We start from the raw sequence: 16,426 nt of genomic DNA, 5'->3' as shown, positions 1-16,426 counted from the left end.
AAGAGTTTAGACGAACCACTGGAAAATTGGTGGACCAAGAGTACAGGCGAACACCTGGAAACATTTGTTTAGCAAGAGTATAGGTGAAGCCCGAAAAAAGAAAATAGTTTGCTAAGAGTAAAGGTGTAGGCCTGAAAAAATAGTGTGCCAAGAGTACAGGTGTACCCCTGAAATATGTGTTTAGTAGAGATGAGCGAACGTGTTCTTCCGAGCTTGATATTCGTGCGAATATTAGGGTGTTCGGGATGTTCGTTATTCGTAACGAACACCATGCGGTGTTCTGGTTATTTTCACTTCCTTCCCTGAGACGTTAGCGCGCTTTTCTGGCCAATTGAAAGACAGGGAAGGCATTACAACTTCCCCCTGTGACGTTCAAGCCCTATACCACCCCCCTGCTGTGAGTGGCTGGGAAGATCAGGTGTCACCCGAACATAAAAGTCGGCCCCTCCCGCGGTTCGCCTCAGATGCCGTGTGAGTTAGATGAGGGACAGTGCTGTTTGTACCGGAGCTGCTGTAGGGAAAGAATTGGTAGTTAGTGTAGGCTTCAAGACCCCCCAAAGGTCCTTATTAGGGCCACTGATAGCTGTGTGTTGGCTGCTGTTAGCAGTGGCAATTTTTTTTTTCTCAAAATCGCCTCTGCAGACCGTTGCACCTGGCATTAGGGACAGAAGTGCTGCATAGGCAGGGAGAGTGTTAGGAGTGAGTGTAGCCTTCAAGAACCTCAACGGTCCTTTCTAGGGCCATATTTATCCGTGTGCAGTACTGTCCAGGCTGCTGTTAGCTGTGCTGCATTTTTTTTTTGCTTCTCAAAATCGCCTCTGCAGAGCATTGCACCCTCCATTGATACTGCAGGGAAAGAATTGTATAGGCAGGGCCACAACACAGTTATTATTCATAGAATATACGCAGTGCTGCCTTTTGCTTGTAAAACAAGTGAAAATAATTCTATTTGTCCGGCCTCTGTCCGTCCTAAGGGCGGTGGACACGTGTTGGCTGCGTGTGACACCTTTAAAAATCATACGCACCCAGCTACGTTTTACTCCTGGCTTCGCCATTTGCTTTCCTTAATTGGGAAAAAAAATACCTGCTCTGCCACAGTTAATAACTCTGCTACCCTCACGTTCTGTGACACATTAGCAGGGACACAGCACAGTTATTAAACTTCTCATGTTCATAGAATATACGCAGTGCTGCCTTTTGGTGCCAAAAAACGGAAAATAATTCTATTTGTCCGGCCTCTGTCCGTCCTAAGGGCGGTGGACACGTGTCGGCTGCGTGTGACACCTTTAAAAATCATACGCACCCAGCTACGTTTTACTCCTGGCTTCGCCATTTGCTTTCCTTAATTGGGAAAAAAAATACCTGCTCTGCCACAGTTAATAACTCTGCTACCCTCACGTTCTGTGACACATTAGCAGGGACACAGCACAGTTATTAAACTTCTCATGTTCATAGAATATACGCAGTGCTGCCTTTTGGTGCCAAAAAAACGGAAAATAATTCTATTTGTCCGGCCTCTGTCCGTCCTAAGGGCGGTGGACACGTGTCGGCTGCGTGTGACACCTTTAAAAATCATACGCACCCAGCTACGTTTTACTCCTGGCTTCGCCATTTGCTTTCCTTAATTGGGAAAAAAAATACCTGCTCTGCCACAGTTAATAACTCTGCTACCCTCACGTTCTGTGACACATTAGCAGGGACACAGCACAGTTATTAAACTTAGATTATTCATTCACTAGAGGCAGTGGGGCCTTTCGTTTTCAAAAAAGGGAAAAAATTATATTTGGCCTGCAGTCTTGCGCCAATTTATTTCCTGCCTGTGAAATCAAATCACTGGTAATACAGCATGCTGAGGGGTAGGGGTAGGCCTAGAGGACGTGGACACGGCCGAGGACGCGGAGGGCCAAGTCAGGGTGTGGGCACAGGCCAAGCTCCTGATCCAGGTGTGTCGCAGCCGACTGCTGCGCGATTAGGAGAGAGGCACGTTTCTGGCATCCCCACATTCATCGCCCAATTAATGGGTCCACGCGGGAGACGGTTATTAGAAAATGAGCAGTGTGAGCAGGTCCTGTCCTGGATGGCAGAAAGTGCTTCGAGCAACCTATCGTCTACCCGCAGTTCTGCGCCGTCCACTGCTGCCAATCCGAATCCTCTGTCTGCTGCTCCTCCTTCCTCCCAGCCTCCTCACTCCACTACAATAACACCTGCTCAGGAGCGGGAGCACTCCCAGGAACTGTTCTCGGGCCCCTGCTTAGATTGGGCAGCAGCGGTTCCTCTCCCACCAGAGGAGTTTATCGTCACTGATGCCCAACCATTCGAAAGTTCCCGGGGTCCGGGGGAAGAGGCTGGGGACTTCCGCCAACTGTCTCAACAACTTTCTGTGGGTGAGGAGGACGATGACGATCAGATACAGTTGTCTTGCAGTGAGGTAGTAGTAAGGGCAGTAAGTCCGAGGGAGCAGCGCACAGAGGATTCGGAGGAAGAGCAGCAGGACGATGAGGTGACTGACCCCACCTGGTGTGCAACGCTGACTCAGGAGGACAGGTCTTCAGAGGGGGAGTCAAGGGCATCAGCAGGGCAGGTTGCAAGAGGCAGTGCGGTGGCCAGGGGTAGAGGCAGGGCCAGACCGAATAATCCACCAAGTGTTTCCCAAAGCGCCCCCTAGCGCCATGCCACCCTGCAGAGGCCGAGGTGCTCTAAGGTCTGGCAGTTTTTCACAGAGACGCCTGACGACCGACGAACAGTGGTGTGCAACCTTTGTCGCGCAAAGCTCAGCCGGGGAGCCAACACCAACAGCCTCACCACCACCACCATGCGCAGACATATGATGGCCAAGCACCCCGCAAGGTGGGACGAAGGCCGTTCAGCGCCTCCGGTTTGCACCCCTGCCTCTCCCCCTGTGCCCCAACCTGCCACTGAGATGCAACCCCCCTCTCAGGACACAGGCACTACCGTCTCCTGGCCTGCACCCACACCCTCACCTCCGCTGTCTTCGGCCCCATCCAGCAGTGTAGCTCAGCGCACCGTCCAGCCGTCGCTTGCGCAACTGTTGGAGCGCAAGCGCAAGTACGCCGCCACGCACCCGCACGCTCAAACGTTAACCGTCCGCATAGCAAAATTCATCAGCCTTGAGATGCTGCCGTATAGGGTTGTGGAAACGGAGTCCTTCAAAAGTATCATGGAGGCGGCGGCATAGCGCTACTCAGTTCCCAGTCGCCACTACTTTTCCCGATGTGCCGTCCCAGCCCTGCACGACCATGTCTCCCGCAACATTGTACGCGCCCTCACCAATGCGGTTACTGCCACGGTCCACTTAACTACGGACACGTGGACAAGCACAGGCGGGCAGGGCCACTACATCTCCCTGACGGCACATTGGGTGAATTTAGTGGAGGCTGGGACAGAGTCAGAGCCCGGGACCGCTCACGTCCTACCCACCCCCAGAATTGCGGGCCCCAGCTCTGTGGTGGTATCTGCGGAGGTGTATGCTTCCTCCACTAAAGCACCCTCCTCCTCCTCCTCCTCCTCCTCCTCTGTCTCGCAATCAAGATGTGTTAGCAGCAGCATGTCGCCAGCAGTCGGTGTCGCGCGGTGTGGCAGCACAGCGGTGGGCAAGCGTCAGCAGGCCGTGCTGAAACTACTCAGCTTAGGCGATAAGAGGCACACGGCCCACGAACTGCTGCAGGGTCTGACACAGCAGACCGACCGCTGGCTTGCGCCGCTGAGCCTCCAACCAGGCATGGTCGTGTGTGACAACGGCCGTAACCTGGTGGCGGCTCTGCAGCTCGGCAGCCTCACGCACGTCCCATGCCTGGCCCACATCTTTAATTTGGTGGTTCAGCGCTTTCTGAAAAGCTACCCACGCTTGTCAGACCTGCTCGTAAAGGCGCGCCGGCTCTGCGCACATTTTCGCAAGTCCCACACGGACGCTGCCACCCTGCGCACCCTGCAACATCACTTTAAGCTGCCAGTGCACCGACTGCTGTGCGACGTGCCCACACGGTGGAACTCTACGCTCCACATGTTGGCCAGGCTCTATGAACAACGTAGAGCTATAGTCGAATACCAACTCCAACATGGGCGGCGCAGTGGGAGTCAGCCTCCTCAATTCCTTTCAGAAGAGTGGGCCTGGTTGGCAGACATCTGCCATGTCCTTGGTAATTTTGAGGAGTCTACCCAGGTGGTGAGCGGCGATGCTACAATCATTAGTGTCACCATTCCTCTGCTATGCATCTTGAGAAATTCCCTGCAAACCATAAAGGCAGCTGCTTTGCGCTCGGAAACGGGGGCGGGGGAAGACAGTATGCCGCTGGATAGTCAGGGCACCCTCCTGTCTATTTCTCAGCGCGTACAGGAGGAGGAGGAGGAGGAGCATGAGGAGGATGAGGAGGAGGGGGAAGAGACAGCTTGGGCCGCTGCTGACGGTACACCGGCTGATTGCCTGTCATCCTTTCAGCGTGTATGGCCTGAGGAGGAGGAGGAGGAGGAGGAGGAGGAGGATCCTGAAAGTGATCTTCCTAGTGAAGACAGCCATGTGTTGCGTACAGGTACCCTGGCACACATGGCTGACTTCATGTTAGGATGCCTTTCTCGTGACCCTCGCGTTGCACGCATTCTGGCCACGACGGATTACTGGGTGTACACACTGCTCGATCCACGGTATAAGGAGAACCTGCCCACTCTGATTCCCGAAGAGGAAAGGGGTTCGAGAGTGTTGCTATACCACAGGACCCTTGCGGACAAGCTGATGGTAAAATTCCCAGCCGACAGCGCTAGTGGCAGAAGGCGCAGTACCGAGGGCAAGGTAGCAGGGGATGTGCGTAGATCGAGCAGCATGTACATCCCAGGCAGTGCAACAGTCTTTAAGGGCCTGGCCAGCTTTATGGCTCCCCACCAAGACTGTGTCACCGCTCCCCAGTCACGGCTGAGTCGGCGGGAGCACTGTAAAAGGATGGTGAGGGAATACGTAGCGGATCGCACGACCATCCTTGGTGACGCCTCTGCCCCCTACAACTACTGGGTGTCGAAGCTGGACACGTGGCCTGAACTAGCGCTGTATGCCCTGGAGGTGCTTGCTTATCCTGCGGCTAGCGTCTTGTCGGAGAGGGTGTTTTGTGCGGCTGGGGGAATCATCACAGATAAGCGTAGCCGCTTGTCAACCGACAGTGCCGACAGGCTAACACTCATCAAGATGAACAAAGGCTGGATTTCCCCAGACTTCTGTTCACCACCAGCGGACAGCAGCAATACGTAAGCAATACGTAGGCTGCACCCGCGGATGGAAGCTACGTTCTCTCTCAGCATCCAAAACGGGGACATTTCTGCTTCATCAATCTGTGTCTAATATTCCTCCTCCTCCTCCTGCTCCTCCTCCTGAAACCTCACGTAATCACGCTGAACGGGCAATTTTTCTTAGGGCCACAAGGCTCACTCAAATAATTTTTCTGAACAATTTTTATAAGTTTCAATGCGCTTAAAAGCGTTGGAACTTTAACTTGAACCAATTTTTCGTTACACTGGGCTGCCTCCAGGCCTAGTTACCACTTAAGCCACATTAACCAAAGCGATTCACCTGCCATCTTGGTTGGGCATGGCCAATTTTTACTGAGGTACATTAGTACTGTTGGTACACCAAATTTTTGGGGCCCTCACCTACAGTGTAATCATAGCAATTTGTATGTTCTTCGCCTGCACTCATGGTACAGAAAGGTGTGTGGGGTTGGCCTACACTTTAGCTACATAAATGTAACTTGGGCCTTGGCTATACTAAGGCTACTGAAATGGAACTAAGACTGCGCTCCCGCTATACTGCTGCTTCGGAATTGTTACTGGGGCCTGTCTTGAGTGCTACTATTGCTGACATGGAACGAAGACTGCGCTCCCGCTATACTGCTGCTTCGGAATTGTTACTGGGGCCTGTCTTGAGTGCTACTATTGCTGACATGGAACGAAGACTGCGCTCCCGCTATACTGCTGCTTCGGAATTGTTACTGGGGCCTGTCTTGAGTGCTACTATTGCTGACATGGAACGAAGACTGCGCTCCCGCTATACTGCTGCTTCGGAATTGTTACTGGGGCCTGTCTTGAGTGCTACTATTGCTGACATGGAACGAAGACTGCGCTCCCGCTATACTGCTGCTTCAGAATTGTTACTGGGGCCTGTCTTGAGTGCTACTATTGCTGACATGGAACGAAGACTGCGCTCCCGCTATACTGCTGCTAGTGATATGTTAGTGGGGCCTGTCCTAATGCTACGGCTGAAATATTACGAATTCTGGCCTCTGCCTATACCGCTGCTAATGGTATGTCCCTGGGGTGTGGAAACAGAGGCTTCCCAAAGACATGATGGCGGCGAGGCCATTTCCCACCAACGCGGTTACTGTAAAGGTGCATATAACCACGGACACGTGGAGAGGACACGTAGTGCCTCAAAAACATCCCCCTCCTCCTCCAACAGGGAAAACATTCTTGGCAAATGTCTTTGCATTGGTTCGTCTGGTGGCAGTCCAAGAATTTCACCTTTACCGACACAACGAGAGCCCCCACACCATCCCCCCGCCACGGCCCACTTAATCCTGGCCGCATTCCGAAAACCAACAAAATACAACCGTGCTACTAGGTCCGCAGTCACCACCACATTACCACCAACGCGGTTACTGTAAAGGTGCATATAACCACGGACACGTGGAGAGGACACGTAGTGCCTCAAAAACATCCCCCTCCTCCTCCAACAGGGAAAACATTCTTGGCAAATGTCTTTGCATTGGTTCGTCTGGTGGCAGTCCAAGAATTTCACCTTTACCGACACAACGAGAGCCCCCACACCATCCCCCCGCCACGGCCCACTTAATCCTGGCCGCATTCCGAAAACCAACAAAATACAACCGTGCTACTAGGTCCTCAGTCACCACCACATTACCACCAACGCAGTTACTGTTAAGGTACATATTACCAGTCTGACTGGGGCATGCAGACACCTTGACAGAATGAATAGTGTGTGGCACATAGGTTCCCCATTGCTATGCCCACGTGTGCAGCTCCTGATGGCGGTGGCACAGGATTCTATTTCTCATTGCTTCTGTACAGCATTGTGGGCTATCGCCCCGCCCCTTTTAAAGAGGGCCACTGCCTAGCCATGCCAACCCTCTGCAGTGTGTGCCTGCGGTTCCTCCTCATGGCAGACGCACTTCTAAATAGACATGAGTGTGGCGTGGCAAGAGGGCAGCTGAAGGCTGCGCAGGGACACTTTGGTGTGCGCTGTGGGGGGGAGGGGGGGGGGCGGTTGGTCAGCATGTAACCCAGGAGAAGTGGCAGCGGAGTGTCATACAGGCAGTGATTGTGCTTTGTTGTAGCTAGTGTGGTGCTTAGCAAAGGTATGCCATGCTAATGAGGGCTTTTCAGAAGTAAAAGTTGTTGGGAGGGGGGGGCACTCTTGCCGGTATTGTGGCTTAATAGTGGGACCTGTGAACTTGAGATGCAGCCCAACATGTAGCCCCTCGCCTGCCCTATCCGTTTCTGTGTCATTCCCATCACTTTCTTGAATTGCCCAGATTTTCACACATGAAAACCTTAGCGAGCATCGGCGAAATACAAAAATGCTCTGGTCGCCCATTGACTTCAATGGGGTTCGTTGTTCGAAACGAACCCTCGAGCATCGCGGGAAGTTCGTTCCGAATAACGAACACCCGAACATTTTGGTGTTCGCTCATCTCTAGTGTTTAGCCCTCCGAAAAAAAACAAAAAAAAAACAATAGTTTTTAGAGAGCCGTTTGGCCTGTAGAAAAATTGGCTGCTCAGTGTGATGTCATGCTGGTTTAGGAGAAGGTGGAAGAGGAGGAAGATCAGAGAAGGATAGGCCAAGCTACTTCCCTCCATTTTTGGGGGTGATATAGGATGCATGGTTCTTTAGTTCCAGCTTAAATAATCTTTATGCTCGGCTGCTCCCCATCAGTGGATAAGAGAAGTCAGGGTAAATCCAGCCTTTGTTCATCTTAATGAGTGTAAGCCTGTTGGCGCTCTCAGTCGACAGGCGGGTACGCTTATCCGTGATAATCCCTCCAACAGCACTAAACACCCTCTCTGATAATATGCTAGCGGCAGGGTAGGCCAGCACCTCCAGGGCGTACAGCACCAGTTTGTGCCACGTGTCTATTGAACCAGTGTAAAGCACTGACATCTAGGCCTAATTCACCGCCCACAGAGACTGGTAGATATGAGAGGCTCAATGCAGTGCTAGAAAAAAATTAAAGCAGTGTAAAGCACTGAAATCTATTCCTAATACACCGCCCACAGAGACTCGTAAATTTGAGAGGCTTTGAGCAGAGCCAGAAAAAAAACAAAAAGCAACTAGTGTATAGCGCTGAGAAGCAGGGCTTATTCACCACCCACAGAGACTTGTAGACTTGAGAGGCTTTGAGCAAGGCCAGAAAAAAATGAACCAGTGTAAAGCGATGATACCTAGTAGTAATTTACCGTACACAGAGACTTGGAGATTTGAGAGACTCTGTTCAGGGACAGAAAATCAGTTACGGTTCATTTCATCACTCCAAAGACTGGATGAACCACAAAGAAATTCCACAGGCCAAGCTTGGCACAGTTGCCATCACCCAGGACCTTGGCCTCTCCACCCACCCTCAACAAACGCGGGCATAAAGTGGACTCAAATGCTAGTACTTCTGTGAAAGTCTCATTAAATCAGTTATGGTTCCTTTCATCGCTCCAAAGACAACATGAAACATGAAGAAATTTTAATGGGCAAAGCAGGGCAATTCAATCTGTGTATGTGTCAGATTGCTGAACACCATGCTGGGAAACCGTTGTGTAACAAGAGTTTAGATGAACCACTGGAAAATTGGTGGACCAAGAGTACAGGCGAACACCTGGAAACATTTGTTTAGCAAGACTATAGGTGAAGCCCGAAAAAAGAAAATAGTTTGCTAAGAGTAAAGGTGTAGGCCTGAAAAAATAGTGTACCAAGAGTACAGGTGTACCCCTGAAAAATGTGTTTAGCCCTCCGAAAAAAAAACCAAAAAAAAAACCAATAGTTTTTACAGAGCCGTTTGGCCTGTAGAAAAATTGGCTGCTCAGTGTGATGTCATGCTGGTTTAGGAGAAGGTGGAAGAGGAGGAAGATCAGAGAAAGATAGACCAAGCTACTTCCCTCCATTTTGGGGGGTGATATAGGATGCATGGTTCTTTAGTTCCAGCTTAAATAATCTTTATGCTCGGCTGCTCCCCATCAGTGGATAAGAGAAGTCAGGGTAAATCCAGCCTTTGTTCATCTTAATGAGTGTAAGCCTGTTGGCGCTCTCAGTCGACAGGCGGGTACGCTTATCCGTGATAATCCCTCCAACAGCACTAAACACCCTCTCTGATAATATGCTAGCGGCAGGGTAGGCCAGCACCTCCAGGGCGTACAGCACCAGTTTGTGCCACGTGTCTATTGAACCAGTGTAAAGCACTGACATCTAGGCCTAATTCACCGCCCACAGAGACTGGTAGATATGAGAGGCTCAATGCAGTGCTAGAAAAAAATTAAAGCAGTGTAAAGCACTGAAATCTATTCCTAATACACCGCCCACAGAGACTCGTAAATTTGAGAGGCCTTGAGCTGGGCCAGAAAAAAATAACCCACTGTATAGCGCTGAGAACTAGGGCTAATTCAAAGCACACATAGACTGGTAGATACAGTATGCTCCAATACAGCAACAGCACTTAGAGCCTCCCAAAAACTAAATATAAAACCCTAGTAGTACACAGCATAAAACCTCTAACAGTGGGCAGAATACAGCTGGGATGCTTGGGGGGAAAAATGGTGCACTACTGGTCCCAGCCAGCCAAAATGCTAAAGCACACACTAAGAGTAGTCCAAGAAAGGACTGTTGGGTTCATGTAGTCAGGATCCCTGCTTAATTGCTACCTAATCCCTACAGTAACACTTTCTCTATCTGCTGTAGATGTGCACAGGGTTGGAAAGTCTCAGCAGGAAGTGGCAATGCCGCCCCTGCGTGTTTAGTGGCTAAAATAAAAATGGCACTAAACATGTAGGAGGGGACATTAAAGTTTTTCGAGGAAAGGAAGGGAAATCTTTGTGTGGTGGAAAGTGGGCCAGGTCCCACAATTAAGCCACAATGGGGACAAGAGCCTGCCCCCCCCCCCCCCCCCCACACACACACACACACTCATTAGCAAGGCACACCTTAGCTAAGCACAACACTACCTGCAACCAAGGACAACCACTGCCTGCAGGTGACACTGCTGCCTCTTCTCCTGGGTTACATGCTGCCCAATCCAACGCACACTGCACTCCTGCGTCCACAGCACACACAAAAGTTTCCCTGTGCAGCATTTAGCTGCCCTCATGCCACACGCTCGCTGCATAGCTACACCTCCCTCATGCCTATTTATAAGTGCGTCTGAGATGATGAGGAACCGGGGGCACACACTGCAGAGGGTTGGCAGGGTCAGGCAGCAACCCTTTTTGAATTCCAATCCTGTGCCACCTCTGTCGCAAAATTGTCAAGAGTCGCAAACGTGGGCATAAAGGGGACTCAGGTGCCAGCCCAGCACTTCTACTCATTTCCACAATGCAGCAATACTCTGCGTGGGAAGTATGTGAGCGGGCCCTGGGTCAGGCTTGGTCCCAGCCTCCATTTTGTGTGACCCAAGGTACCGCCAATGACATAGCAGTGGGGACTCCATGTGTCCACACACTACTCCTTGTGTTTGGGTGTCGGGTACCTCATCGACAACGTAAGGGGAAAGCCATCTGCACTCTGCAGCCTACCCAAGTCAGTCAGTGTCTTTGTGCCAGACAGGTAAATCACCGCTATGGGAAGTCTGTGTGCACCCAAAGCATAGGTGAGTCCAAGGAATCCCAAGGCATGAACCATGAAGAAATCAGAGTGCCCAAACATGGCAGACTTTCACTGCACCAAGGACATAGGCCTCTGCACAAACCCTCAGCAATCGTGGGCATAGAGCTGACTCCGATGCTAGTACAGCAGTGAACGTCTCATTTAATTTGTTGCGGTTGCTTTCACCGTTCCAAAGACTGGAATAACCAGGGCCAAGTTCCACGGGCCCAACCTGGTGCAGTTGCATTTCCATCATGAACTAGGCCTCTGCACAAACCCTCAGCAATGGCGGGCATAGAGCGGACTTCAATGCTAGTGCAGCTGTGAACATCTTATTTGTGCAGTATCGCTCCTCTTGTTTGGCCCAAACCAGTCCCGCTTATAACTGTGGTAACGCGAGAGAAAATACATGTTGGCCTCAGCCCACAATTCATGCCCTAGTCAGTCAGTGTTTTTGGGCCAGATAGGTAAAACACTGTGATGGGAAGACTTTGTGCACCAATAGTATAGACAGACCCCTGTAACATTCCAGTAGCAAAAGTATGGGCAGACCCCTGTAACATTTCTGTAGCAGCAGTATAGGCAGACCCCTGTAACATTTCTGTAGCAGCAGTATAGGCAGATCCCAGTAACATTTCTGTAGCAGAAGTATAGGCGAACCCCTGAAACATTGGTGTACCATTAGTGTAGGCGAAGTCCGGGAAAAAAAGTTAGATCATAGAGATGAGCGAGCACCAAAATGCTCGGGTGCTCGTTACTCGAGTCGAAATTTCTGCGATGTTCGAGGGCTCGTTTCGAGTAATGAACCCCATTGAAGTCAATGGGCGACCCGAGCATTTTTGTATATCGCCGATGCTCGCTAAGGATTTCATTTGTGAAAATCTGGGAAATTCAAGAAAGTGATGGGAACGACACAGAAACGGATAGGGCAGGCGACAGACTACATGTTGGGCTGCATCTCAAGTTCCCAGATCCCACTATTAAGCCACAATAGCGTCAAGAGTGTGCCCCCCCCTCCCAACAATTTTTACTTCTGAAACACCCTCATTAACAAGGCATACCTTAGCTGAGCACCACACTACCTCCAACAAAGCACAATCACTGCCTGCATGACACCCCAATGCCACTTCTCCTGGGTTACATGCTGCCCCCCCCCCCCCCCCCCGCACGACCCAGTGTCCACAGCGCACACCAAAGTGTCCCTGTGCAGCCTTCAGCTGCCCTCATGCCACACGCTGGCCTCATAGCCACACCACCCTCATGTCTATTTATAAGTGTGTCTGCCATGAGGAGGAACTGCAGGCACACACTGCAGAGGGTTGGCACGGCCAGGCAGCGACCCTCTTTAAAAGGGGCGGGGCAATAGCCCACAATGCTGTACAGAAGCAATGAGAAATCCAATCCTGTGCCACCTCCATCAGGAGCTACACACATGGGCATAGCAATGGGGAACCCATGTGCCACACATTATTCATTCTGTCAAGGTGTCTGCATGCCCCAGTCAGACCAGGGTTTTTTTTATTAATAGTCACAGGCAGGTACAACTCCGCAATGGGAATTCCGTGTGCACCCACAGCATGGGTGGCTCCCTGGAACCCACCGGCTGTACATAAATGTATCCCATTGCAGTGCCCTGGACAGCAGAGCTAACGTCAGATTAAATGCAGGTGGGCTTCAGCCCACACTGCATGCCTCAGTCAGACTGGGGTTCTTTATAAGTGGGCACATGCAGTTACAACTCTGTGTGGACCGACAGCATGGATGGCTCCCTGGAACCCATCGGCGGTACATAAATAGATCCCATTGCAGTGCCCAGCACAGCTGAGGTAACGTCAGGTTTAATGCAGGTGGGCTTCGGCCCACACTGCATGCCCCAACCTGACCGGGGTTTTTAATTCATAGACACAGGCATGTACAAATCCCCAATGTGAAGTCCCTGTGGACCCACATCATGGGTGGCTCCCTGGAACCCACCGGCGGTACATTAATACATCCCATTGCAGTGCCCAGCACAGCTGAGGTAACGTCAGGTGTAATGTAGGTGGGCTTCGGCCCACACTGCATGCCCCAATCAGACTAGGGTTCTTTAGAAGTGGACACATGCAGTTACAACTCTGTGTGGACCGACAGCATGGGTGGCTCCCTGGAACCCACCGGCGGTACGAAAATAAATCCCATTGCAGTGCCCAGCACAGCTGAGGTAACATCAGGTTTAATGCAGGTGGGCTTCGGCCCACACTGCATGCCCCAGTCAGACTGGGGTTCTTTATAAGTAGACACATGCAGTTACAACTCCGTGTGGACCGACAGCATAGGTGGGTCCCAGGAAGCCACCGGCGGTACATAAATATATCCCATTGCATTGCCCAGCACAGCTGAGGTAACATCCCATTAAATGCAGGTGGTCTTTGGCCCACACTGCATGCCCCAGTCTGACCGGGGTTTTTAATACATAGACACTGGCAGGTACAAATCCCTAATGTGAAGTCCCTGTGGACCCACAGCATGGGTGGCTCCCTGGAACCCATCGGCGGTACATAAATGTATCCCATTGCAGTGCCCTGCTCAGCAGAGCTAACCTCACATACAATACAGGTGTGCTTCGGCCCACAGTGCATGCCCCAGTCAGAGTGGTAATATGTACCTTAACAGTAACCGCGTTGGTGGGAATGTGGTGGCGACTGCGGACCTAGTAGCACAGTTTTATTTAGTTGGTTTTTGAATGTGGCCAGGATTAAGTGGGCCGTGGCGGGGGGAAGCCTCTGTTTCCACACCCCAGTGACATAGCATTTCACTATAAGCACCCCTGTAAAGTAAGTAATACTTATTACTATATAAACCATAATCTCTAACACAAACTTCTGCATCTTCTGATTGTCATCTTCGGATACACCGGAGCGCTGGTTTATTTTTTTATCTTCTATTGATTAGCATTAGCAGCGGTATAGGCAGAGCCCAGAATTAGTAACATTTCAGCAGTAGCATTAGGGACAGGCCCCAGTAACATATCACTAGCAGCATTATAGGGGGAGCACAGTATTAGTTCAATTTCAGTAGTAGTAGCAGTCCAGACAGGCCCCAGTAACAATTCCGAAGCAGCAGTATAGGGGGAGCACAGTCTTAGTTCCATTTCAGTAGTAGTAGCACTCAAGACAGGCCCCATTAACAATTCTGAAGCAGCAGTATAGGGGGAGCACAGTATTAGTTCCATTTCAGTAGTAGCAGTCAAGACAGGCCACCGTAACATTCCCGTTGCAGCTGTTTAGGAAGATAACAGTATCTTTCACATTTCAGTAGTTGCAGTATAGACAAGGCCCCAGTTACATTTATGTAGCAAAAGTGTAGGCCAACCCCACACACCTTGCTGTAGCATGAGTGCAGGCGAAGCCCATAAGAATTACTAGGATTACACTGTAGGCGAGGGTCCAAAAAAATTGGTGTACCAACAGTTCTAATGTACCTCAGAAAAATTGCCCATGCCCAACCAAGAGGGCAGGTGAAACCCATTAATCGCTTTGGTTAATGTGGCTTAATTTGTTACTAGGCCTGTAGGCAGCCCAGTTAAAATAAAAATTGTTGAGGTGAAAGTTTCAACGCTTTAATGAGCATTGAAACGTATAAACATTGTTTACAAAAGTTATATGAGTGAGCCTTGTGGGCCTAAGAAAAAATGCCCGTTCGGCGTGATTACGTGAGGTTTCAGGAGGAGGAGCAGGAGGAGGAGGAGGAATATTATACACAGATTGATGAAGCTAAAAGGTCCCCGTTTTAGATGGTGATAGAGAACGATGCTTCCATCCGCGGGTGCAGCCTACGTATTGCTTAGGTATCGCTGCTGTCCGCTGGTGGAGAAGAGAAGGTTGGGGAAATCCAGGCTTTGTTCATCTTTATGAGTGTAAGCCTGTCGGCACTGTCGGTTGACAGGCGAGTACGCTTGTCCGTGACGATTCCCCCAGCCTCACTAAACACCCTAGTTCAGGCCACGTGTCCAGCTTCGACACCCAGTAGTTGTAGGGGGCAGAGGCGTCACGGAGGACGGTCGTGCGATCGGCTACGTACTCCATCACCATCCTTTTACAGTGCTCCCGCCGACTCAGCCTTGACTGGGGAGCGGTGACACAGTCTTGCTGGGGAGCCATAAAGCTGGCAAAGGCCTTGGAGAGTGTTCCCCTGCATACGCTGTACATGCTGCCTGATCTCCGCGCCTCCCCTGCTATCTGGCCCTCGGAACTGCGCCTTCTTCCACTAGCGCTGTCGGATGGGAATTTTACCATCAGTTTGTCCGCCAGGGTCCTGTGGTATAGCATCACTCTCAAACCCCTTTCCTCTTCGGGTATGAGAGTGGAAAGGTTCTCCTTATACCGTGGATCGAGCAGTGTGTACACCCAGTAATCCGTAGTGGCCAGAATGCGTGTAACGCGAGGGTCACAAGAAAGGCATCCTAACATGAAGTCAGCCATGTGTGCCAGGGTACCTGTACACAACACTCGGCTGTCCTCACTAGGAAGATCACTTTCAGGATCCTCCTCCTCCTCCTCAGGCCATACACGCTGAAAGGATGACAGGCAAGCAGCATGGGTACCCTCAGCAGTGGGCTAAGCTGTCTCTTCCCCCTCCTCCTCCTGCCCCCCCTCCACCTCCTCCTCCTCAACAAGCTGAGATATAGACAGGAGGGTGCTCTGACTATCCAGCGACATACTGTCTTTCCCCGGCTACGTTTCCGAGCGCAAAGCGTCTGCCTTTATGCCTTGCAGGGAACTTCTCAAGAGGCATAGCAGAGGAATGGTGATGCTAATGATTGCAGCATCGCCGCTCACCATCTGGGTAGACTCCTCAAAGTTTCCAAGGACCTGGCAGATGTCTGCCAACCAGGCCCACTCTTCTGTAAAGAATCAAGGAGGTTGACTCCAACCATGTTGGAGTTGGTATTCCACTATAGCTCTACGCTGCTCATAGAGCCTGGCCAACATGTGGAGCGTAGAGTTCCACCGTGTGGGCACGTCACACAGCAGTCGGTGCACTGGCAGATTAAACCGATGTTGCAGGGTGCGCAGGGTGGCAGCGTCCGTCTTGGACTTGCGGAAATGTGCGCTGAGCCGGCACACCTTGCCGAGCAGGTCAGGCAAGTGAGGGTAGTTTTTAAGAAACCGCTGAACCACCAGATTGAAGACGTGGGCCAGGCATGGGACGTGTGTGAGGCTGTCGAGCTGCAGAGCCTCCACCAGGTTACGGCCGTTGTCATACACGACCATGCCCGGTTGGAGGCTCAGCGGCGAAAGCCAGAGGTCGGTCTGCTCTGTCAGACCCTGTAACAGTTCGTGGGCCGTGTGCCGCTTGTCACCAAGGCTGAGCAGTTTTAGCACGGCCTGCTGACGCTTGCCCACCACTGTACTGCCGCGTCGCGCCACACCGACTGCTGGTGACGTGCTGCTCACACTTCTTAAATGAGAGGTAGAGGTTGCGTAGGAGGAGGAGGGGGAGGGTTTAGAGTAGGTGACATAGTGCAAAGCAGATACCAGCACTTAGGTAGGACCCGCTATTCTGGGTATGGGTAAGACGTGAGCGGTCCCA

This window comes from Eleutherodactylus coqui, unplaced genomic scaffold (genome assembly GCF_035609145.1).
Source record: "Eleutherodactylus coqui strain aEleCoq1 unplaced genomic scaffold, aEleCoq1.hap1 HAP1_SCAFFOLD_99, whole genome shotgun sequence".
Lineage (NCBI taxonomy): Eukaryota > Metazoa > Chordata > Amphibia > Anura > Eleutherodactylidae > Eleutherodactylus > Eleutherodactylus coqui.
This window is presented reverse-complemented; position numbering follows the sequence as displayed.